The 24,079-nt window shown below is 38.5% G+C and overlaps 2 protein-coding genes and 1 long non-coding RNA gene across 4 annotated transcripts in view; 1 reads left to right on the plus strand and 2 right to left on the minus strand.

The window, feature by feature from the left end:
- Positions 1–1,703: 1,703 nt before the first annotated feature.
- On the minus strand, positions 1,704–11,792 carry LOC114219465 (uncharacterized). Its single transcript, XR_003611383.2, has 3 exons — positions 11,135–11,792; positions 5,001–5,189; positions 1,704–2,108 (listed from the first exon to the last, which is right to left on the minus strand). It is a non-coding gene; the product is annotated as an uncharacterized LOC114219465 (long non-coding RNA).
- A 56-nt stretch (positions 11,793–11,848) lies between these two features.
- Positions 11,849–24,079, plus strand: part of ECHDC1 (ethylmalonyl-CoA decarboxylase 1) — a 59,267-nt gene continuing 47,036 nt past the window's right edge. Inside the window, exon 1 of one of the 2 annotated variants that reach the window (XM_028117013.2) lies at positions 11,849–12,111. The gene's annotated coding sequence lies outside the window, so the exon portion shown is untranslated. Of the gene's footprint in view, positions 12,112–12,360; positions 12,884–24,079 lie in introns of those variants that run through there. The other variant, XM_028117014.2, reaches the window with a different exon arrangement.
- The window catches only part of RNF146 (ring finger protein 146), a 71,975-nt gene continuing 66,715 nt past the window's right edge, over positions 18,820–24,079 (minus strand). The window contains exon 5 of the transcript XR_015768305.1: positions 18,820–22,192. The gene's annotated coding sequence lies outside the window, so the exon portion shown is untranslated. The remainder of the gene's footprint in view (positions 22,193–24,079) is intronic.

The raw sequence follows: 24,079 nt of genomic DNA on the forward strand, positions 1-24,079 counted from the left end.
AACAAAGGGCCTATTATATCCAGATTTGTATTAGATATTATGAAATTGAATAAAGCAATTAATGGTAGTAAGAGTTGGCATCTAAAACCATGAGGGTTTCAAACATATCCCATATGGAACTATCAGTAGACTCCTTTAGGCAAAAGAAACAAGGGGACAGTTCAATAGAAGCAGCGGAACAAAGATATGACAAGTTATTACAACTATAATACCTGAATAGCCATCAATTTGGCACCTGTTTATCATTACAAATCTGGTGTATAATTTATGAACAACACTTATAGTTTAAGTGAGATCCTGGTTTTAAAACTGTAGTAAATACACCCAGAAAAGAAATTACAGAAATGAGACAAACACGATCATGTGCTGCTGGTGGAGTATAAATTGGTCTAACCTCTCTAGAAAACAAGTTGGAAAACAAACATCAAATCCCTTTAAAACTTATTCATGACCTTTGGACACTTTTAGCAATGTATCTAAGGAATTTATCAGAGATCTTTTAAAAAGATGGTATGGATGTTTTTTACAGTACTCTTGAGAGCAAAAATTAACTCTACAAGAGAATGATTACATAAATCATGCCATTTCCACATTACAAGTTATTGTGGAGCCAATAATCATGTTTTGAAAACTTTCAATTATTTTTAAAGTTTTATGATTTAATGTTAAATTTTTGAAAAATGAGTAAGAAAACAAATCAAATGATGGTCAATTCTTTACAGTTTCCCGTGCCAGACAACAATGGTTGCTATATTTATTGATGGATCAATCATAATACAATACTGAAAAATATGTATTTCCTTTTGTTCTTTGGTACTTAAAAGTGTTTCACTTTTATTTTAATCATTTGGGCAGATGTTACTTGATTTTTGTGGGTGAGTTGACTTTTCCTGAATGACATGAGGATGTGTCAGTAACTACAGAAGAACTAGCTTGTTTTGTTGTTATTCTACCTTGTTATTTCAGGGCAAGAATAAGACGTGAGGAGGTGACAGATGCTTTGAGGAGAGAAAAACTTTATGATTCATCTTATTCATCCATTCATTCATTCCACAAATAAGTATTAAACACCTCTCACCTGGCAATTACTGTAATGCAGGGGTGAAGGAGACAGGCATGGTCTCTGCCCTCATGAAACATAGAGTTTGGCTAAGAAGACATTTATTAAATATACACTCACAAGTGCATGAAGTATATTTATTAAATGTATATTTATTAAATATATAATCACAAAGTACACAGATCTTTATAATGAAGTATAAAGTGTTTTGGGTAAATGTCAAGATCCAATCAGGAAAACAAAAACTACCTGAATTCTTTTTTTCTTTTTAATTGAAATAGAGTTGACACACAATGTTTCATCAGTTTCAGGTGTACAGTATTGTGATTCAACAACTCTCTCTGTCATGCTAGGCTCACCCCAAGTGTAGTAGCTACCGTCGGTTACCATACAATACTATTATAATACCATGGACTATATTATAGTACCATGGACTATGCTGTGCATTTAGCCCCTTGCCTTATTCATTCCATAACTGGAAGCCTATACCTCCCACTCCCCTTCACCTGTTTCGCCCATTCCCCCCTTCCCCTTTGCCCACCATCAGCTGGTTCTCTGTATTTATGAGTCTGTTTCTGCTTTTTCTTTGTTTATTCATTTTTTTTATGTTCCACATAAAAATGATAGCATATGAAAAACCACCTGAATTTTTAAAACAGCAGGACTTTATTGAGGGGGAACGGTTACACAGGAGATGAAAAACTGAGAAGCCCAACAGGACAGCCACACCATCCAGAGGTTAGCAACAACGGCCACCCACTAGTTCCCCCATCTCAGCCTGAAGGGACAAAAGGCAGAGGCAGCACGGTCAGAGCACAGGGGCCATGTCACCTTTCCGGAGCTGGAGTGCCATTAAGAAACGCAACTGCTGCCAATCAAGGCGCCGCCATCAAGGAGATGGAGCAGAGCATGTCTACCCACTTCCTCTCAGCCTTCAGTTTCTCTCTGCTGTCCTACACTGGCAATATACCAACTGGCAATGGAGTTCATTCGTTTGCAAAATAGAGCCAGACTAAGAAAGCAATTTGAGGACCAATTGGCCCGGGACCTGCACAGGGAATATAAAACAGGAATTAAGAATATTGAACCTAACACTGGGAATATCAGTTTTGAACACTCTACTCACTCACTCCTCACCTCTACATCAGCCTGGCTGTGTAGCCACACAATCAGAAATGTTTGCTGGCTGTCTTAAAATACCCTTTCTTCTTTTTTACTCAGACATAAATCTGAGTAAAGAAAAAAAAATGAGGTAGAAGAAGCTCTAAAAATGGTATAAGAAACCAAATGGAGGAATGTTTTTTTTTTTTAATATAGCCCAGTATTGAGTATAGATACAAAAGAGAAACATAACAATTATTGAAGCACTGTAAAGAAAATAACCCACAGGATTTGGGTTTGAGTTATAACTTTTGCATTTAGAAGCTGTGAGGCCTTTGGCAATTTATTTAACCACCTAATCTCAGTTTCCTCATCTATAAAATGAAATCAGCGACACCACCCTTGAGATGTGCTGCGAGGATTTCCATACAGTGGAGACACCAAGGTGGCAAGGTGATTGGGGGTGGGGGAGTGAAGGCTGAAACTCCAGTTTGTATGAAAAACAGCAATTGCCCACTTTGGTACTGTCCCCAATTAGAGTTCATGTATGTCACTTTGGTATATAGTAGGTGCTCAGTAAACAGTTACTTTTCTTATGTTTATAAATCATTAAGTAAAACTTTGTCTGTAATTTATTCATTGGGAATTCAGGTAGATGTTGAAAGGAAAATTATTTGTTTTGTCATCCTAACCTTCATGTTCATCTATTTACTGACAATTAAAATAAACTAAAATGTAGGGGGGGAAAAAATCCCTCTCTATTTTTTCTTTCTCCACAGTAATCCTATTTTGACTATTTGCTTCAGTTTGTCATGCCCTCCTCCTAGACAACTGCAATCATATCTTTGTTCACCATTGGATTCTCAGTGCCCAGGACAGGGCCTCCTAGGACCTGAAAGACCCTAAAATCATACTGAAATAAGGCTTCGCTTTAGTACTTGATTGCTTAACAGGTAATTCTGAAATAATTAACTTGTTAACAGCTACAGTTTAAAATTTAAAGATTGATTCCCAACATGTCTTTATAGATGAAATATTGACCCTACTGTTTCCATACTGGAGCAAATGCTTTATGCAAACAGAATGTTCATTGTGTGAGCAGTCAACTCTCAACTAAATTTCTCAGGTGACAGTTTAATTCTATTGAATGGGAGTTTACTACAAAATTTAAAAAGTTATCATTCCAGTAGGCAAATCTTAAAATAACGGTTAAAATTGAAGAAGAATTTCTTCTTGGTTGAGTTTCTTCTGTGTGAATCAGAAAGACCAAAGTTGTAAGACTAAATAAAACATTACATCTCTGCTGTAAAAAGAGTTACCATTTAGATGTGGTGTGCATGTGTGCTAAAACTTTGGATACATTAGCAGTCATCTGGGATATATACACAACAGAGTCGTAATATTAGCATAATAACTTTTTCTTTGACTTGCAGTTAGGGTATCAAGGGTCATTAGGTTTTGGAGGGCCACTTTTCGAATTTGTGGGTGACTTCATTTTGGGTTTGGTCAAAGGTGGCCACTGTATGCTTGGCTAAAGCCTCTACTTGTAATTTTACATCGATAGACAGTGACTCCCAGGACAAATATGGCTAAGGGATAAAACCATTAAGAAGCCTTCTTTGTGTGATGTCTAATCTTAACAATATCTTAATTACAAGGAATCACTGGCAAGTGGGAGATGATTTGTCCCAGGAGAAAAGGGCATCCCCAATTATCCAATCCAATTATAAGGAGGGTGGGGCCAACTATTATTTCCATAAGTCCATAGTTAACCCCATGGAGTAGGGTATGTTCTGGATTTTAAGGAGCAACTTTTTATTCCAGCCACATAGAATTGATCAAGGTGACAGCTGAGTTACACAATTGTTGGGGAGTCCATCTCATTGTCCAGCTGTTTAAAACTTTTTTTTTTTTAAAGATTTTATTTACTTGACAGAGAGATAGGTAACACAAGCAGGGGGACTGGGGGAGGGAGAAGCAGGCTTCCCATGGAACAGGAAGCCCGATGCGGGGCTCGATCCCAGGATCCTGGGATCATGACCTGAGCCAAAGGCAGACGCTTAACCGACTGAGCCACCCAGGTGCCCCTGTCCAGCTGTTTAAATAATCATGTCCATGGGGTTCCTTTTATTATCTCCACAGAGTAACAAGCAGGAAGATTATCTATATATGAGTTATTATGGCACTCTCTCTGAAGTTTACCTCAAGTTGTCTAGTTTAGACAAACATTTATGACAATTAATCAAAACTAGAATCTAACATTCATAAGAATACATTATTTGAAAAATAATTTTTCTTTCTAAATTTACCTTTATTTCCAGAGATAGCCAAATCAAGACTAATTTGTCTGTAAAACAAGTCCAGTTTTAACAAACTTGGCCTAATTATTTACATAAGGTCAGCAAGAATAGTGGTTGATCATAGAGATCCTTTAAAATCTGCTTTGCTCAGGCGCCTGGGTGGCTCAGTCGTTAAGCGTCTGCCTTTGGCTCAGGTCATGATCCCAGGGTCCTGGGATCAAGTCCCACGTCGGGCTCCCTGCTCAGTGGGAAGCCTGCTTCTCCCTCTCCCGCTCCCCCTGCTTGTGTTCCCTCTCTCGCTGTCTCTCTGTCAAGTGAATAAATAAAATCTTTAAAAAAAAAAAAAAAAAGAAAATCTGCTTTGCTGGAAAATTTGTATTGATTGAACTTTCAATAGCCTCTCAAGGCCAGAGCCAAGCCAAATACTTGTCCTTAGACTTGTCTGCAATACCAGTAGATTTTGGTGTATTCCTCTTTTCCAGGTCCCCCAAATATCCTGAGGTTCCCGCGCCTGCCAGGAAGTGACATTCTTTACTCACCTGGTAAGGCTGCTAGGAACTCTGTAAGCAAGGTATCAGGCTAACATTTCCAAGATGTCAGGCTCTGTTGGCTCCATAAAGTCAACCTTAATTCCTTAAAGCTGTCTGGTGATAGCTGAGTTTATGCATGTGCCTCTCAAATAGGACCTTCCAGTCAAAGTAATATAACCAATGTTTCCAAATGGTGTCCTGTTACAAGGAGAATAGGTTCTCATCAAAATTATGCAAATAATTATAATTACCATGGAAAGAATACTTACTGAGAGTTTCTGAATTCTGGAGGGTTCAGGTAGGGAGAAAAGTTAGATGCTTCGATTTGTTTGCAAAGGAATATTTTATCATATTTGCGTAAGTCACAGATATCTTAAAAGAAAACTTCCTTAACCTAAAAGAACATACATTAGAGAACCAGCAATGTTTCAAACAAGAGTCATAAAAACTATAATCATCTTTCTCAATTCATTTAGTCCCATGTTATTAATTTTTGTTCAGCTTGAATGCAGCTTTCCCATTAGTTCTGGAAATTTTTATCCAGTTCAGTTTTATGAGCTTAAAGATATCAAATACCTGTATTTGTCAATAAAAAGTCCTTTGCATGAATCTCCTTGAAAACAAAATTCATTTCGTAAGAGCATCAGAACAATAAGTATAAATGACACGACAAAAAACCTCGGAAGTGGACATGGTTAAAGATCTGATATGAGAGTTCATTTTAATCTAGCTGACAAGGAAATCCAGTTATTTCTACGATACATAACACTTCAATAATCAGAATATTAAGTGATGACCTTATATTAGGACATATTAAAACTTCAAAAATTTCATATATTTTCTTGAATAGTTATAGCATTTACCCATACAATATAACCCAAGGGATGTCATCACTGGTTTGACAGGGCTTTCCAAGTAATTTACATACCAAATGAACAAGCCTAATTAGTCACAAAGACTTCACTTGCCATTTAAATTTCAGGAAATTTGTTTAAAAAGTCAGAAAGTTTTAAAGCACATGCCTCAATAGAATTACAGATCATTATAAATTTAATATTAGTATTTAACCAAGATGGCAATAAGGAATTCTACAGGAAGTTATATAGTTGTTAGTAAAACTTAGCTCCTTTAACACTGAGAAGTTTTAACTTTCTTAAGTAATCAAAGACCTGATAAAAACAAAATACAGAAGCTTTGGTTTTCTGGGCAGAAAGAAAAGAGAAAAAAAAAACAAACTTTGTTTACATTTTCTTATGAAGAGCAGACCAATAATCCAAGAAAAACTTTTGTCTTTTTAACAGAGAAAAGCAGAATCTCAATCTTATACTAGTGTACTTTTAAAATCCATTCATTTCAACCTTAGTCCTGACCACACATAAAATTCTTTTCTAAAGCTTTCCTTCACAAACTTTCTACAACTTTCTTTTGCATTCAGATTTTGTCCTAAGCCCTTTCTTTCCAAACAACCAGTCTCATTCTAGGACAAAATTACTTTCTTTTTCCTTCAACAAAATATACTGTAATTTCTTATATCTTTCTTATATATCTCCTACTGTCCTACATACAGAGTGCCTTCCTTATTTCCATCAGTCTTAATTACATTTACCAGAATTTTAACTCTTAGAATCCTTAGTCTCCAGTGAAAATTAAGTAGTAACCAATTGTGAGCTGTCAATTACGCCAGAATTCTTTAGATTGGCCAATTTATAAATACATTTAATAATTTCTAAAAACATGTTTTTCCATAGTATAATCTTTTAATAAAGCATAAAGCATGTTTACCAACAGACCCAAGTATTCTCAGTTTCTCTTCAGTAAGAAGCCAAAAACAGATAAACCTTATGCTCAATAATCAATGTTTCAGTATCTTATCTCATTTGGAAGAGTGAGACAGCCAGTGAATTCAATCCAACCCATCATCCAAGTAAAATCGCCAAGTTCCAGGCCACTGAAGATTCTGAAAGCTATTTTAACAATTACCTGTGAAAACTTTGAGACAGACAAAATTAACCATCATTTTATGTCATATTTTGTTGACAAATTGCAAGAGATAACACAAGCCTATTTGACCTTTACTAAACCTTGATAAAAGTTTTATACTTAATGTTGACAACTCCAAAGATATATCAATCTTAATGAAACCAACAAACTCAAATCAGCTTTAATATAGAATATGTTGCACCTGTATCTGCCAAAATTCAATTAATTTATTGCCCACTGTCAATTTTTACTTGGGGCATTGACGGAGAAATCTGCAGTGGTCCGTTTAAGTCTAAGGAGGGGTGCTTTTCACTCCTTGATAGTGAGGGTAGGAAGAGTAGGAGCTGATGGTGCTGGAGGCACTGAGATGGTATAGGAGCGGTTATACAGGCCATACCGGTGTTGGTGCAGAAACAGGAGGAGGAACCCGAGGCAGAAAAGGTGAGGCGCGGCCAGCAAGGCTGCAAGTGGATGGAAGGCCACAGGGCGGATAAAGAGGACTCATCATCCCAAAGCTTATCAGCTCAGACAGATGGAACAGAGAGTTTGTTTTTTTCTCACCAACAAAAAGTGAAAACAGGCATTCCATGTCCGACCAGAAGAGACAGGGAACTTCCCTGAAACCAAAGGCGTTTCAACAGCTGCTTGGGCCTATTCCTTAAGGTCCCTGTCCTGAGGTAGCCTGACCACAGACAACTGACTCCAATTATCATACCCATTAACCTGGGAAATGAATGCGGGAGAAGCCCCCACCATACAACAAGAGTTACCTGGGTCTATTAGGAGGAGGAACAGTGAGAGAGTCAGCATCCCCTTTATGAGGGAGGGCCTGTGATTCCTTTGGCAACCTGGGTCTATTAGGAGGAGGAGGAGGCCTTTTTAGATAACCATCATCCAATGTTGGAAGCGGGGTTTAGTAGCTTGGTTAGCGGCCAAACATTCTGCAAGAGGCCCATAGGTCGGGATCCTGACTTGGGGTCATGAATGCCTGCATACAGAGGACCTCAGCCCATTTGTCCTGTTTCCTGTAGAAGAAATCTAACTGAGAGATCATACTGAAGCTTAATGGGCCATTGTTCCTTGTCTCCTAAGGAGTATTGAGGTCATACAGTGCTACAGAAGAGGAGTCCTATTTTTCCTTAAATCTAGCAATCTGAATTGTTTCCAGTGGGTTAAAAGGCATCCCAAGAGAGAGTCCTTGGGGACTGAGAAGGTGTATTACCAAGAAAATCTCCCGTCCCCAATTCCCAGGTGGCATCCCACACAGGATGTGTCAGAGGTTCCCAGTGTCAAAGGGAGCAGAGGCATCCCTTGGATGAAAATCGCTATGAACAAACCTTGCCCTGTGCGAGGGTTTGTTGGGATGCTGGCATCCTTCCACTTCCCCATTGCACTCTCGACTACAAATGGTGCCAATGAATGGGTTGAAATACTGTGCCATGTTGAGAAAAACCTGTTTTTAACCCATGGAAAACACTAGAAAAGTTTTATAAGAGGAAATTACCCAATGTTGTAATTCAAGTAGTCAGTAGGGGACACTGATGAAAATAGAAATCCACCATGGTCTAAGCGACATTCCAACACAAGTAGTCTTTACAGCCAGCTTCCCTAGGAAACAGTCCCCGGTTGGGTTTTAATTCAGTCGGGTACCGGTTTGGCTGGCTCTAGGTGGAGGTCTCTTGGCCAGAGGTGGCTAGACCGGGGATGTGGAGGATATCACATTAGACCAATGAGGAGGAAACCTCACACAGGAGTCTTAAAATTGACAGCCATCCCAGTAACTTAGGTGGCTCTCCTGTGCCCAAGATAGTTTTGTATAAGAATGGGAATAGAGGGCATCATTTTCTGGGTCTCATTACCACTTTTGGGTCTGGGGTTGCTCAATAATTTTCCCATAAATAGTAATTTCTTCTTTGCTTTATGCCATTTTGGCTTATGAAAGGTTTAATGGTAACTTTTTTTTTTTTTAAAGATTTTATTTATTTATTTGACAGAGAGAGACACAGTGAGAGAAGGAACACAAGCAGGGGGAGAGGGAGAGAGAGGAGCAGGCTTCCCACGGAGAAGGGAGCCCGATGTGGGGCTCGATCCCAGGACCCTGGGATCATGACCTGAGCCGAAGGCAGACTCTTAAGGACTGAGCCACCCAGGTGCCCCAATGGTAACTTTTAGATAGTGGGTGATATCTGTATTGAAAAGTTTTCACTATAACATGATATGGAGTAAAAGGAAGAAAGCAGTTTAACAGTCAAGTGAAGGAGGCAGAGAATACCTGGATATGTATTTTATGAAAAAGCAAATGTTTAAAGAAATTATCATCCAATATTTGTTTATTGAGCCAGCAGTTAAAAAATAACTGGATACAACCTGCTAATATTATAGTGCACTACCTTTTAGTTTGTGGTTTGGCACAACCATTATTATAGTAAAAGGTATTTTGACACTAGGTTGTATGTGCAAGTACAGTGGAATGCTATACATACAGATGAGTAATCAGAATGCTACTAGAAAAGAAATGAGAAAGACTAGTCTTGAAATAGAAGAACTTTCCCTCTTTCTACAGGATATGGGAAGCAAGTACCAGCTATTTTGGTCTCAGCCTTCCCAGCTCCCACCTGCTTGTACGCACTACACTTTAACTTCTTTTTTTGTGGTTTAACCTCAAAATAGGTTCCAATTTATGGGCTTGGCACCAAAACCTGGCCTTTACTGCCCACTTGCTCATACTTACTTACCTTTGTCTTACATTCGTCCCGAAGCTCTTCTTTCCAGCTTTCTTTTTGATTCAGGCAAAGGAAACCCAACACTGCTCCCCAGGGGATGGGGACTGCCCAGACAAGACCTCCTGCCATCCCACCTTCCCAGACCATTCAGACCATTTAAGCTAAATCTGACTTGTGCCTACACAGATGGACCATGGAGTGACCTCTAGAATGACCTACAATGATCTTTACCTCATTATAATACTAAAATCTCCACCCAAGGAGGAGCCTCAGCCTCCTCTGCATAACACATAATGTATACATAGGCATGTTTCCTTAAGCTATGCATGACCTTATGCCTGCCTGTACATAGGATGACAAGGCCTCCCTATCTAAATATTCCTTCTAACCCTAAACAAAAGGAATTCAGCCGCTCTCAGGGAGTCATGGCTTTGGCAGCCATTCCCCACGATCTCATTTGCTGTAAATAAGTTTTCTTTGTCAACCTGTGCAGTTTCTGATTCACCAAAGAGAGAACTCATGTTGGTTCCGTTAATACACTACCTGACACCGGACACCTCACTGCAAATTCCCATTCTCTCCTATTACACTCACATAGCTATGGGTGAAAAGGCACTACTTCAGCACAATTAGAAAAAAGGAAATGCTGTTTTATCTGTTAGCATATTAGTCATAGTACTGAAAATGCATAAATGCCCTCTTTTGGGGCCACCTTCCTTGATTTTCACTAGTTGCCAACCTCTTTTCCCTCCTCCAAATCCCTAAGGTGCTTTGGACCTCTTTTGATAGTGTGTGAATTCTTAAAACTTTTAAAAACATTGTATCTCCTCAACTTGTTGGTAAATTCTGAGAACTAGCAAATAACTACATGCTTGGCAAAAAGATAAGGCATGAGATAGTATCATCCGTAAAGACACACTTTGTTTGAACTTAAGAAAACCATGAGAGACAATGGACTCTGAGAAACAAACTGAGGGTTCTAGAGGGGAAGGGGGTGGGGGGATGGGGGGAAAAAAAAAGATACATACCAGCAGGGAATCTACACAAAAAATGTTAAAGGCCAAACCTCTTAGCCACAGCTGCCAACCTTGTAAAGCCACAGTCCCATACACCAATACACAGAACTTGTGCAGTACCATATAACCACATACAAATTTATAGCATAAACAATACATCTAGTTACCCCCACTTTACAAACTAATTCTCCCAAATCACCATTTAATCAAGTGAATTTCCTGCTCAACAGTGTAATGGCTGCTCATTTCATATTAAATTGGAATTAAATACTTTCAATATTTGGACTTCTTCCCATCGGTCCAAACTTGGTTCCCAATTCTTCCCTACTATCCACATCTCCATACCCTAAAACTTGCTTCTCATCTCCCCTTCTTAGCACTTTGTTCCTCCCACCAGCCTATTCCCTTATTTACTAAGATCTACCTTCTGTTCCTCCTTTTTGACAAAACGATCCCAATCCTAGTGGAAAATGGCATTCCTTTCCAGCTGTCTTCCGAAGAGAGTCCTGTTGGCTCCGTAGGATAGCTACTGGCACAGAATTCTAAGCCTGCTAAGCTTTATAAAAATCGTATCACATGCAGGGCATATGTTGAGTATTCGTTAAAAAAAAAAAAGACAAATACTTTCTGCGTTCAATAACGCAGAAAAGATGTTCAAGAAGTAACAGCTTTTGGTACCTTCCTCTCCCCTTCTCTTTCAAAATTCCCTAACCTGGCTTTCTTCTCCCTCCACTCTTCCCACGTATAGAGGGAGCCTGAAAAATAAGTGGGAGTCTATAAGCTTCGCTGGACCAGCCAGTCCTTAACGCCCTTAACGCGAAGCAGGTCCATTCATCCCGGGTTCGCTGACGACCCAAGGCGGGGCCCGCACAGGCCCGCCATAGCGCGGGAGCATGGGAGGCGCTGGGCGACCGGGCAGGACTTCCGGAATCAGGCGTGCCCGCTGGAGAACTTAAAGGGGCGCCAGGAGAGGAGGAGACGCGGGCGACGGTAAAGCAGCCGGGAAAAGGGACGAGGACCCGAGACGAGTGAACGCCCGCGGCGGAACGAAAGGGAAACCCCGGCAAGAGGAAGAGAGTCCAGGGGGAGCGGAAGAAGGGAGCGAAAAGCGGAAGAAGGTCGGGGGGGGGAGCGGAAGGGGATGCTGCCCGCCTTGAGGTCTGCGGGACCGAGTGGCCGTAGGGACTGTACTTGAAGTGTCATATGAGAGAGGACTCTAGTTTGTCGCTGTATAATAGACTTTAGTGTTTCTCCACACGAATTCCAAGCGGAGACCTGCCCGGGCTCAGCTGCGCATTCCGTGTGAGGCCATCGCGGAGGCCCACTGCCCTCTGCTGGGTGGGGGGACGCAGTGCCGAGCGCCGCGAAGCAGTGCCGAGCGCCGCGGGCGGACTTTGCGAGGTGAATGAAGGCGGCGGGAAAAGAGTAAAACTTTTATAAGGAATGTGGCGAACCGCCGGGATTACTAGGTTTTTAGAATACGGAAGCATGACTTCAACGCACTAATTTAAATTCTAAATACTTTCCAGGCCCTGTGCTGGGCAGGTGGGGTTTCCTAGGACTTCTGAATTTAACCTTCTCACTATTACTTTGCTTAATTAAAACTTATGTTATTTGTTTCGTGCAATCGACTTTACAACAACAACAAAATGTCCAAATCATTTTTGGTATGGGTTCTTTACTTCCTGAAATTCTTTTGAGCCTCGATAATCCTCTTAATGCCACACACACACACACACACACACACTCACACGTCACAAATATAGGGGTTTAAAATCACAGATTACTTAAATTACTTGTTGAAAGGGCTGATAAGTTCCTTGAGGAAAACAATCTATATCGACCCCATTCCCCCCTCCTTTCCTTTCCCCACTTTTGAGAACCTCCTGTTTATCAGCTGTTGCTTTAGGTGCTGTAGGTATAGAGATAAACTGGACATTGGCAAGTATAACAGAAGATCCCTTCTGTGAAGACCTAGCACTCTATTGGAGGAAGCAACAGGGAAAGATGTAATTATGAAATCGCCTGGGAGTGGGAGGAGTAGTAAATCAGATGCTCCTTTCCTGACCTGATTGAGGCAATTTTATTGCCTGACCTCAAAGAGAAGTAGATGATAGTCGGTTCCATTCCGGGAAGAGAAACCAGCTGCAGAGAGCCGTGGAGTTGAAACCGGGTGAGTGAAAGGAGTAGGAAATAGGGTAGGTGGAGAGTTGGTTTGTGGACAGAGTCTTAAGCCTCCTAAGGCATTATGAATTCTTAATACTTCTAGCCAGATTGTTACTGATTTATATTATTTGTCAGGCAGTCTTCTAGGCATTGTAAAAGCTTTCTTACTTTCCAAAATGCAGTGGGGATGTTCTGTTTAAAAAATTATTACGTGAGGCTTAAAAATACTGTGCAAGCAGACAGTATTTTATGCAGTCTAAGGTATTAAAGGAGATGATGTGGAGTTACTCTGAGGAAGAGATAAGTGTAATAGGTGAGGGAGCACATATGTAGAAGTGTTTAATGAAGAGCAAAAACCTGAAGGATTTGAGAAACTAAAAAGTTCATTTTGGCTATATGAGGAAGAGGGGTGTGTATGGTGGCATGTAAATGAAGCTTGAAAGGTAGGTTATATAATGACAGGCTAAAACGAAATTAAAACTTGAAAAACAAATCATGTAGTGACAGCCTAAAATATTTCTGACTTTTTTGTTGTTTTCCACCTGCCTCAGGCTAATTGTTTTCTTATTAAGTATGCATCTGTGTTAATTTTCTGGATTTCGTAATTCTGGCACACGCGTTCTGTATGGCTTTTAAAAGAAAAGCTAGCTTATTCCCTGTGCAAGGAGGGGAACTGTTTGAAAACCTTTGCAGAATTTTAACAAAAATGGGAGAGAGTAACACATGTGATCTCAGATGTCCATAGGGCTCTCTTCTCTTTCCCTTTTCCAGTGGCTTGGCTAAGAGCTCCTTCAGCTGATGTGAGTGTGGCAGGACAGCAAAGCATCCTGCGTGACAAATTTTAAACATATGTTTTGTCCTGAAGAAAGTTTATAAAATTGTAAATTCCTCAGAACTTTTTCATTGCCTTGTCATTCTGGAACAATCCAAAATGCTGATTGTTTAACCTCATGCTTACAGAGAACCTGAATCTCAGCCCCGTTTGTTCATATGTACTTTCAGATACTATAGTAGTTTATTAGTGGCTAATACTTTGTCATCTCCTTAGCACTGAACTCTTGTCTAATTTGATCTTTGAATTTAGAATTGGGATGAAAGTATACATAATAGGTGATTACCAAATTTCTAGAATTGGATTTCTCAACTTGAGGTCAGCAAACCTAGGAGGCTTAAGCAGTGCCCTCGAGTTTTTGTGGTACTCTTCTGTGGCACAGACAAGGGAACGTGAAGAGAGGAGAGAAAAGAAGGCAGAGTTAGTAGTGGAAGGGGGATAGGAATGGGAAAGGAGAGAAAAAGTGGAATTAATATAAGGATACGTGAAGTATTTGTTATAAGATTTACTTAGAAAAATCAGCATATCAAAGATGTCTAATGAGGCAAAAATATTAGTTATATGTATATTTCATTTTGTAATGATTTAAAGATACGCAGATAATAGATCTGATGGCATCTATACTAATTGCCCTTGTGTTGTTGGATATTAGAGAGGTAATACATGAGGACAGAATAGTCTCCTTATAAGAGAGAAGATATAATAATGATTGAAATAATAATGATTAAAAATGCTAATGATTTTGAAAGCCTTATTCCTTATTTTCTAGCTTAGCTTTTTCTTTTCCCTAAACAGAATATTGTGGAAAACAGGCAAATTTAATTTTTAAAAATAGCCATCAAAGTCCTTATCAAGTTTTTTTTTTGGCACTTTTTTTTAATGTTGAAGTCATGGTAAATATGGAAAAGATCAGGACCTCAGTTGAATTTTCCATTGAGTTTCTATTCTATATCTGACATCTCCAGGGGCACAACATGCATAGAGAATATCCAGGCAAAAGCTTGGCTGTATTGCCTTTGGCTCTGACTGTATATACACCTTTCAGTTTTGTGAACTGACCTGGTAAGTGATCTTGAGTGCGCATTTTCCCTAGACTAGCAGCAGGCCTAAGGAACCCTGAGCCCTGCTCTATTTGGTCTTCAAATGGGACAGGATAAAGGCACCCCCAGGTTGCTTTTACCACATAAGCCTCTTAGAGAGACAGACACACAGAAAGAAGGGAGAACAGAACTAAGAAAATCCAAATAGCAGCAGTTCCAGGGCAGATAGTTTCACTTTGTTGTCTAGTACACAAAGCTACACACTGAATTACTTGTTTTTGGCTCAAAACCAGTATCCTCCTTTGGAAGGTGAAGAAGAGAAGGTGAGGCAAAGAAGGTCAAATCTCAGGTTTCCTCTTTAAGTTTGCCACTAACAGTTACTAGGTATTAACCTCAGTATCTATCACTGGGTAAATTGCCTCTCATCCAGAGAAAGAGAATATAACAGGCTAGACCTGCCCTAAGATTCCTCTTGTGAGAGAAATCTTATATTAAAGAACAAAGAATATTACTAAGCATATCCTTGTAAAATATGTATTGCCAGCTACACATATTATAGATAGGTAGAGTGATGTCTTACTATTTATTACTTCATTTCTTAAAAAGTATTAATATTTTTATTAATGAAACAGTAGAGATTGTGTTGTATGCAAACCCATTTTGTAAACATGAAAAGAAAATCATACCCTTGCACATTTGTAGCTACATATCCTGGACTTGCATTTCATTGAAACCCAAGAGTGAAATAATTTTTCCTATTTTGCAAATAGAGATCTTACATTTAGTTGAGAAAATGATGGGTAGGTACTGTAGTCCCTACACAGTAATAGCCACATTAGGGGTCATTTAGTTCCACAAATATTAAATGTGAAACTGTGTGCTAAAGGCTGTGAATAAGATGCAGTCCTGCCCTTAAGAATTTTTTAATATACTGGAGGCAGGAGCTTCATGTCTAATTCTCTATTATCTAGTTTCTGGTTCTACATTGATTTTTAAGAAATATCACTACCTTTAATAAGGACTCTTTAACAGTTGTCAGACCTGCCAGACTATGTGGCCACTGTGTTCTTTGTTTAGTATCTTTATGGCTGTGTGTTTTTTATTTAATATCTTCTATGTAAAGAAATAGAGTATTTAAGAAATTAGTTTTGAAATTGGTCATTTAGAAGACTGAGAGAGATTACTGGTAAAGGCAGAGACAGCCCCCAAAGTTTGGAACTATACTTCAGTTAAAAAAAAAGTTCATTGAGAAATATACCATACGTACATATAGTGAAAAATGCATAAGAAGAATTTAAAGAACAACAACAGAAAATACCTGTGTATCCCTTACCTAGGTTAAGAAAAAACACACCCACATTCTGAAACCTAACTTTTTTAGTATGTGTTAGGTGACTCAGGCAATAGCTTTCTTCATTTTTAGTATCTTAATTTATTTTCATTCTGGCCAACTGTAATACAACCTGAATTTCAAATCAGGAAATAAAAAAGTATTATTATACTTTATGGAAGTAGCATATGAACAATAGTGTATAATTATAACCATCTCATAAATATTTTGATTTAATCAGATAGCCTATGTACAAAAATGTTCTTGTCCGTTCAGAAAGCTCATGATTCTAGCTATGGAGTTACATGAAATAATGTCTAAAGTTTTAAAGGTTTTTATAAATTGATAATTTATTTAAAAATAAATATGTATTTATTTGGAGAAAAAGAGTGAAAACTTTGAGAGCATTTCTATTGTTTTAAAATTTGACAAAAGGTAACCTTTAATTGTAAAAAGGAAATGTGGACCTTATTTTTTTTCCTAGATTTGTTTCATGGAGGGGATTGGAACTATACAATTTTCATGCTAATAGATGAGCAGTAACATAATCTTTTAGAGAAATGATACTCTGAAAATATATGAGAGTATTTTAAGGGCGGCTCCCTCTGCCAGTATTTTGGCCATAAGGCACTACAAAGAAAAGCAAACCTGAGTTTATGTTTTCTTTTGGTTACTCTCCCGGAGACCTGGAGTATTGCCTGATTTTTTTGTGTGTTTCTGCTTAGAATTTTTTTACACTTATCATGCCATGAATTCATAGGGAATAGGTTCCAACAGCTTAGGTTCCTGTCCATTGGTTCTTATAAAATGTGCTTTTCTGGGCGGATCAAGCTGTTGCTTCAGTTGAACCCAAAAACCTTTCTCTTTGGCTTCCTTCTTTTTCTGATCATTTTCCTTCACATGCTTCAAGAAGCTATTTTGGCTCTTCAAATGCTTAAAATGCTCAATACATGAATTCTCTTGGCAAGAATCTTGCCCTTATTTGTTTACAGCAATGCCAACAGCATTCTGGGTAATATTGTCACTCTTCCAGTTTTGCCATGGTAACATCTGTGGGGGCTTTCTTTTTTGAATAGTGCCCATCCCCTTGATGTTTACAATATCACCTTTCTTGTAGATTTGCATGTATGTGGCCAAAGGAACAGCCCCATGTTTTCTAAAAAGCTAGAGAACATACAGTGGGTGTCTTTCCTTTTTCCCTTTGTGTTGATCATTTTGGTGAATTACTGGAAGATGGCTGTTCCCATCACAACCCATTTTGAATGGTACATTTTGGTATATTTCAGTATTTTTCCCATGGACTTTGACTCCTGAACTTGGGTCTAGGGGTGGTGAAAGGGGAGTGAAAAAGAACAGTGGTTGATTTGCATGGTGGTGGAACATAATGGTCAAGAAAGAATTCTTGAGCCTTGTATGGTGCAACTTAGTTTATTTAGTAGCACAGTCTCAGGACCCTTGGGCGGAAAGAGCTACACTTTTGCTGTATGAAGTTGGTGGTTATTTTTTTTTTAAGATTTTATTTATTTATTCATGAGAGAGAGAGAGGCAGAGGGAAAAGCAGGGTCCCAAGGAGCAGGGAGCCCGATGCGGGACTCGATCCCAGGACTCTGGGACCACTACCTGAGCCGAAGGCAGATGCTTAACCATCTGAGCCACCCAGGCGCCCTTTTTTTTTTTTTTTTTAAGATTTTATTTATGCTTAGTGCTCAAGAGGGAGGAAACATGGAGTGGGCATATTAGATCATAAATGTTTTCTTTGAATTTCCACTCATAGTCATGAAACTACTATTGCAAGATTTCTCTGGTGTTTGTCATTCAGTTCAATATTAACTATCAGTGAGAGATACAGGCAGTCCTGAGACCCTGTAAGAATGTAGCAACCAGTGCAGATTTGATCCTTATCACAACTATGAAGGCTATATAGGTCAACTTTCTGGGCTAAAGATGAGCATTTTTCTGCTTCTGTCCCTCATCAGTTGGGGATGAGAAAATTATTCACATGGCTGAAGCTTATGAACATAAATACATCTTGCCCTGAAGATACTGGTTTTGTTAAATTTGTTTCAAGCCCCATTGCTTGTCATTCTCAATAACTCCTGAGATTTTTAGTGTAGGCTTCTTTTGCCAGCTCAAGAGATCGTGAGGCAACTTGATGTTTACATATGGGTGATAATCTAGGAAACCTCCAAAATCTTTGTGTTTTTTCATAACCGCTTCATACTTAGTAATAACATTTTATTTTTTAAGTTTTTCTCCCCACTCCCACTTCCCATAGACCTAAATTTTCTACCTTTTTTACTTTATATCCCCTTCAATTTCATGAAGCTCAAGTCATGAGAAGCCACCTTATTTTAATTTTTTTCAACCCTTTTGAAAATATGTACACAGATTTGTACTTCTATGGGTGTACATTTGAGGTATATGATTAGGAATGTGAAATACCTAAAAATAGATTGAAATATTTTGAAATTAATTGGAATATTTAACATGAGGGGCGCCTGGGTGGCTCAGTTGGTTAAGCGACTGCCTTCGGCTCAGGTCATGATCCTGGAGTCCCAGGATCGAGCCCCACATTGGGCTCCCTGCTCAGCTGGGAGTCTGCTTCTCCCTCTGACCCTCCCCCCTCTTGTGTTCTCTCTCTCGTTCTCTCTCTCTCTCTCAAATAAATAAATAAAATCTTAAAAAAAAGAAATATTTAACATTATAGTTCTATGTACTTGAGATGATCAAGAATGCTTTCAACGAAAGGATTTGTCCTTGTCCAGAACAGTTTTGCTTTCAGTTAAAGGGTTATTAGTTTATTTGACCAGAATAGCTCATTTTCTAGTGATGCTAGATAACTAATGACCATAATTATAGAGGCACTTTCTTTCCATAGACAGAACTTTTACTCTCCGTTGGAGAAGCAGGGAACTATGCCTTTGAATCAGGCTTAAGTTTTGAGAACTGGAGCTATACAAGGGAAAGAAATAAGGTAGATATGGGGAATAACATGCAGTAATATTTGCAGGAAAATTATTTATTTCAAATGAACCATTGTTTACAGCAATGCCAATAGCATGTGGTAATAATTGTCAACATTTAGAGATTGCCTCATTTTCTTCAGTTTTACAGTATCCTGTAATTTTCCTCTCTGCCCAATAATTTTATGTAGTACCAATAAAGGACCTTTTATTGCACTAATACAGGGAGTGGGAACATCTATAATATAAATTTCTTCTGCATTTATTGTGTGTCATTATACATTTCTGTGTTATAATTGGATTCTTTTATTCATTTTGAGATTTATTTTAAAAATCTTGCAATGTCTCTTTAGTTACCTGAAAATGTCCTGTAATGTTACAGAATTATGTTTGATAAGCATTCCTTCTAGCTTTCAAGATCTTCAAGAGGCTTTAGATACCTTAAAACCAGTTAATACCCTAGAATCTATCATCTTAATTACATCATTTCCTAATCTGATAGGACTGGCGGTGGGATGGGAGAATGATATACAAGTAAGCATATTACATGAGTTTTGGAAAAGGAGTATAAAATTGGCACCAGGTAAAGATATTAAAGGTAATTTTAAGTACTTAGATATTTTATTTTGCAACTGGTAACATTTGACTACTTTGCTTGGTTGCTTATTAGGTCTGTTTATCACCTTGACCCATGAGTATACTATGCGTATTACTCAGAGTCCATAAGTGGGTCCCTTGTGCTTTTATTACTTTTTTTTAAGATTTTATTTATTTATTTGACAGAGAGAGACACAGCGAGAGAGGGAACACAAGCAGGGGGAGTGGGAGAGGGTGAAGCAGGCTTCCCACTGAGCAGGGAGCCCGCGCGCGGGGCTCGATCCCAGGATACTGGGATCATGACCTGAGCCCAAGGCAGATGCTTAATGACTGAGCCACCCAGGCGCCCCTTATTACTCTTTACTTACAGATTAATATCAATAACTATAGCCACAGGCAAATAGTGACTTTTTTTGGAGGGGGAGGAAAGGAGCATGGACATGTCTGGGTTTTTTTGAGAGAAAGGAGGAGAGAGAGAGAGAGAGAATGAGCGAGGGGGTGAGGGGAGGGGCAGAGGGATAGAATCTTTCAAGCAGACTCCCTGCTCCCAACCTGGGACTCAATACCACAGTCCATGAGATCATGAGATCATGAGATCATGACCTGAGCCGAAACCAAGAATCTGAAGCTTAACTGACTGAGCCACCCAGGTGCCCCGGACATGTTCTGTTCTAAATAAACACTTGTCTGCTTACTTCCATGCATGTGAGCACTTTACATCCTTTCTACTTAGCCTGCATATTTTCTTTTTGATTTCTGGTCATTTTTATTCCAGAATGGGGAGACAGTGCCTAGATCCGTAGCCTAAACTACAGTTAAGTAGAGCCTCTTTCCCTGGTCCTCTTTTCCCATAAGTTTTAGGAATGAATTGATAAGAACCTAAAAGAATTTACTTCTGGATAGAATCCTTGAAATCTTAACCCTGCTAGGAATAACCCCAGTAGTTGTTAGAAATAATTCTGAAAGCTGTTACATGGGCGGATGAATGTCCAAGTTGAATATTGATGAGAGATTCTAAGAACAAATTTTACTAAGTTCCAGAGTGCTAAGCTCCACCTCTAGGTTAAGTAACTTATGGGTTCAAAGAACTTGTTATAGTTAAGCTGCTCTTAATGTCTTTTAAGGAGTGCGTCAGAGGGCTTCTTAACTTAGGTTGCCAGTGGCCCAAGATCTCAGCTTTTGTGTTCAGACACTTGAAAGTTATCCTGTAAATTTTCTTTAAAATACTCAGGGGAAGCAGAAGTGGGTTGTATGTGTTGTGAGATGGTGATTAGATGAAACAAGTTTTCAAAAATGTTGATAATTTTCAAGCTCTTAGATGAAAATTCTCTATACTATTTTCTCTACTTCTGTGAATGTTGGAAAATAAAAAGTGAGCTGGGGGTGTCTGGGTGGCTCAGTCGATTAAGCGTCTGACTCTTGATTTCAGATCAAGTCATGATCTTAGGCTCTTGGGCTCCAGCCCTGTATTGGGCTCCATGCTCAGTGCAGAGTCTGCTTGAGAGTCTCCCTCTCCCTCTCCTTTTGCCCCTCCCCCACCACTCAGGCTCTCTCTGTCTTTCAAATAAATAAATGAATAAAATCTTTAAAAAATAAAAAAAGAATGAGCTGAAGGAAATATGAGAAAAATGTTAACATTTACTAAAAATGAGGAATGGGTATTTGTTATATTATTTTTTCTATTTTTTAAAAGAATAATCTTGGAACACTTCAGAATTAAACTTAAAAAAAATTGCCTCTCCATCCATGAGTATTAAAATACAAGAGACTGTTTTCTAATAAACTAAGCTCATAAAATTTGGAAGAAATGTCAGTTTGTTGGCCTTGATATATAATAGTGCCCTTCCAGTAGGAAAGAAAGAGGGTTAACTGTTAAGACCATAAGGAGTTTGATAGTAAGAATAAAGTTATGGCAGTTGAAAGCCACAGCACTTATGATAGCAAGTTAGGACCCCTTTTTTCTTGGGAAAATAGCATTAGGGTCTTATTCTTGGATATTGTTTTCAAAGACAGCAAGCACCTCACTCACCAGCATTCTTTTTTGCTCAACCCTCTACCATGTATCACAGCACATTAGGTCATACTGTATCTAATATGAATTACATTTTATTTAGTTTTTTTAAGATGAGATTTAAGGAACGTCTTGGTCTCCTCCATATTGTATTCAAAGTCACCTTAATGAAGAAATTTTGAAATACTGTTCCCAAGTTTTTGAAGTATATCTGTTTAGGAGATTGCATTCCAATGTGTAATATTTTTAGATACACAGTTACAAGTATTCTGCTGAGACACTTTAACAAAAATGTCCTTTTGAAGGTGAAACAATTTAAAGTGGAAGGGAGATCATACTGTAATCTTCTTTAGATGGCCTGTTCTCCATCTGCTTCTGATACCGTTTTATAACTCACGTATTAGAGATGGCATTCCATTTGGCAACCTGATGATTTATTTTCTTCATTAAGCATCTGAGTACCTTGTTTGTGTTGAGCACTATACTAGGCAGTAGTGACAGAGCGAATGTACCTCAGAGAACTGTTCTCAGGAAGCTTCCCGTCTGGTGAGAAAGACAAATGAAAAATACAATTAAAATGATGTGTAAAATGTGTTAAAATGTAATCATATAATATATTGCAATGGGATAAATAAAAGGAATAATTTGCTTAGGAAATTACTTATGGGAGGAAATTTAGGAATTTAGATTTTAAAGATGATTAGGTACTTACCAGGTCAGTGAGGAAGGAAAGACACTATATGGGGATGTAATAATAGAAAATAGCAAGGTAAATTTGTGGAATTCTAGTTGTTTGGTGTCCATATAGACTGTGTGTAGAGATGTTATGAGAGACTCAGGATATCAATAAGGGCCCAATCAAAGTGAGCTTTGGACTTGATCCTTTTCTTAGTAGAAAGCTACTGAAAAAAAAACCTTACAATTGGAATAACTTGATTGGATTACAGAGATAGCTCTGATTTTAAGGAGTAGTGTGAAACTAATTGGTGACATGTATGTTATGTAATGAGGTTTGAACTACGGTTGGTAGTAGAAAGAATAAAGGATGGGAAAGATAAGAAAGAAGCAAGGCATTTTACAGGTAGGTTGCATATGAGAGATGAAGGAGGGGAAGGGGATTTGGTTTTCTGTGGCCTACAGGGTTCATGATATTATAGATAGTTAAGGGAAGGAATAAAGAAGGAGCAACGGGTTTTAGGAGAAGTATGACTTCAGGTTTAGGCAATGATTTTGAGAAGCCTGTGGTACATCGACAGGTAGGGAATAAGGAATTAGATTTCTGTTTGAGTTAGGAGTACACAGGTATAAGGTTTGTGCTGGAGATGGAAATGTGGGATTTGTTGTTTTATGGGTTTTAGTAAAAGCTACAGGCAAACAAAAGAACCCCAAAAGGCAAATAATAGAAAAAATGGGCAAAAAGCTTTAACAGGCGCTTTAGAAAATATATGCAAATAACCAATAAGCATATGAAAATGGAGCTTGACTTCATTAGAGGTCATAGAAATGCAAAGTGGAACCATGATGACATACCACTCTTTAGAATGCCTAAAATGAAAAGAAAGTAGAAAAAGATGTTAGCAGGTGATGGCAAGATTGTGAAACAACTAGAACATTCACTGGCTGTGGAAATACCAGTTTATATTGGTACAGCCATTTTGGAAAACTCTTTGGTATCTTTCTAAGTTGAACAAATGAATAGATGCAGTAATGGGAATCTGGCTGTGGGGTGTGTGTGTGTGTGTGAGAGAGAGAGAGAGAGAGAGAGGGAGAGAGGAAAGGAGGGGGTGGGGGAGAGAGAGACAAGTGACTATTGATATATAGAGTTTGCTGATACTCCCACCATGCTTAATTTCAAGCCACCAAGGGTTTAAAAAACCAACTTGCAGAATTCTTCAGTGTTTAACAATCAGTGTGTCAGCTGCAGCTCAACCAAATAATTCCATTCTTAGATCTAGCCAATAGAAATATATCTATTAGAATAAATTTGGCATATTCATATAATAAAATACAACAATGGGAGGAATAGACTATTTAGACTGTAATTATACGTAATAACCATAATGGATATTACAAACACAGTTGAAACCAGGCACAGAATATATACTATTCAATTTGCATAAAATTCAAAACCAAACTAATCTAGGATATTAGAAGTCAGAGTAGTTATTATCCTTATTTGGAGTTGTGACTGAGAGAGGACACAACAGACCCTTGAGCTTCATGGTTTTTTTGTTTTGTTTTCACGTTCTGTTTCTTGATCTGGGTGTTACTGACTTGAATATATTTACCTTGTGAAATTCATTGAGCTATAACTTATGATTTGTATTACTGTTTTGAATGTATGTTTTATGTCAACACAAATTCTTACAGAGGGCAAAAACCCTTATGGGCAGAGATGAGATTATCTGGGATGTATATATAAAGTGAGAA

The sequence above is a fragment of the Eumetopias jubatus genome, unplaced genomic scaffold (assembly GCF_037043125.1).
Source record: "Eumetopias jubatus isolate StellerSeaLion01/CBP00866 unplaced genomic scaffold, mEumJub1_p1.0 scaffold_6, whole genome shotgun sequence".
Lineage (NCBI taxonomy): Eukaryota > Metazoa > Chordata > Mammalia > Carnivora > Otariidae > Eumetopias > Eumetopias jubatus.